General features: G+C 40.2%; 1 long non-coding RNA gene across 2 annotated transcripts in view; it reads left to right on the plus strand.

Moving 5' to 3' along the window:
• LOC103733752 overlaps positions 1–2077 on the plus strand; it is an 8729-nt gene that overhangs the window by 1838 nt on the left and 4814 nt on the right. For both annotated transcript variants that reach the window (XR_607254.3, XR_607253.3), the window contains exons 2-3: positions 527–609; positions 1798–1898. This is a non-coding gene — a long non-coding RNA (uncharacterized LOC103733752). The remainder of the gene's footprint in view (positions 1–526; positions 610–1797; positions 1899–2077) is intronic.

Raw genomic sequence — 2077 nt, forward strand, 5'->3', positions numbered from 1 at the left:
AATTGTATCACTTCACTAGCCACCATGCTAATCCTTACCACTTTTTGTTAGTTTCGGCACTATTTGGCATAAACAGAGTCATACAGCATTAATGCCTGACTTCTTTTGTTCAGCATTATTTTGTGAGCTCTATTCATGTGCCTGTATATATCATAAGTTTTGGGGGGTTTTTTTGTTTTTGTTTTTGTTTTTATTTGGGGGGGGCCTTTTTGAGATAGGGTCTCCCTGTAGCCCCAGCTGGCCTGGAATTCACTTTGTGGATGAGGCTGGCCTTGAACTCATAGAGATCTGTCTCCCAAGTACCAGGCCTAAAGGCGTGCACCACCACGCCTGGCAGCCCTTGTGTTCTATGCAAATGTATTCCATATATAATGAATTTTTAGTTTGGGGGGGGTTGTACAGAAACAAGGTCTAAGTGAAAAAGAACTTGTATGACATGTATAGGGCACTAGATTTGGTCTCCAGCATAGATAGGGAAGCGCATACAAAATCAAGAGTGGTGACGTAATCATATATTTTGTTACAGAGAGAAGCTGCATGAAGCCAACAATGAATTGCAGAAAAAGAGAGCCATTATTGAAGATCTTGAACCAAGATTTAACAACAGCTGTAAGTTTTTTCTAATCAGCATGATTAGCCATTCATTATCCTAGAGATAATAAGTTTATGCAATTTGTTTCTTTTTGAAATACACCTTTTAGCTATTCTAGAAATTAAAATTTTTCCTTAGGTGACTAGTTGGCTCAGTGGTTCAGAGCACTTCTGTTCTTCCTGAGGACAAGAGTTTGGTTCCCAGAACACACATCAGGCTGCTCACAACCTCCTATAACTCAGCTCCAGGGGATCTAATGCCCCCCTCTGGCCTCTGTGGGTGCACACACTTACACATGCCCACACACAGCATACACTCACAGACACATATATAAATTTTTTTAATCTTATATAAAAAATAGTTTCCTGGATGCTATAGAAATGACTCCGTGGTTCAGAGTGCTTCCTGCTCTTCCCGAGGACCAGAGTTTGGTTCCCAGCATCTGTATTGGTTACCTCATAACTGCCTGTAATTCTAGCTCCAGTGGATCCAATACCTTGGGTGTCTGCTGACATGATACCTGCACTCACATGCACATACCATACACAGGCACTCACATGCACATACCATGCACAGGCACTCACATGCACATACCCATGCACAGGCACACACATGTACATACCCATGCACAGGCACTCACATGCACAAACCCATGCACAGGCACTCACATGCACATACCATACATACACATACCCATGCACAGGCACACATATACACATACCATGCACAGGCACACACCTATGCATAGGCACTCACATAATTAAAGTGATAACAAATCCTTTTTAAAAAATAATTTTTCTTACATCTTAATGTACTAATTTATGAAATTTTCTCTATGAGTTACAGTGAATGTTATGTGAAACTGGATATTTTCAGTGTAATCATGTGTAAGTTAGCCATACTTGCACTGTGGTGTAATTATACGTAAATTAGTAGATACTTGACCTTATTTGTTTTTATGGAAGGGAAATGTCATTCTTTCTTTTTTTAAGTCTTAGTAAAATTTATGCAACATCTAACTATTTTAAAAATATAGTATAGCCAGGCGTGGTGGCACACCTTTAATCCCAGCATGCAGAGGCTGGCAGATCTCTGTGAGATCAAAGCCAGCCTGGTCTACATAGGGAATTTCAGACCAGCTGGGGCTACAGGGAACCCCATCTCAAAAACAAACAAAAAATTTTGCACCTATCTTAGATTTGCAGCCTTAAGGATTGAAGAATTGCAAGAAGCTTTACAGAAGAAGGAAGAGGAAATGAAGCAAATGGAAGAACGGTATAAAAAGTACTTAGAGAAGGCCAAAAGTGTGAGTGTGAACTTGTGCCTAGCTCTCTCTACTTTTCACCCATGTTTTTCTCTGAAGTCTAAAAGTATAGTATCCATATATACACATACAGAGAATGACTCTAAAGAAATCTTCTAAGAATAAAAAAAATCCTGAGCCTGGCTGGACGTGGTGGCACACGCCTTTAATCCCAGCACTTG

The sequence above is a fragment of the Nannospalax galili genome, unplaced genomic scaffold (assembly GCF_000622305.1).
Source record: "Nannospalax galili isolate Female #2095 unplaced genomic scaffold, S.galili_v1.0 scaffold23716, whole genome shotgun sequence".
NCBI classification, from domain to species: Eukaryota; Metazoa; Chordata; class Mammalia; order Rodentia; family Spalacidae; genus Nannospalax; species Nannospalax galili.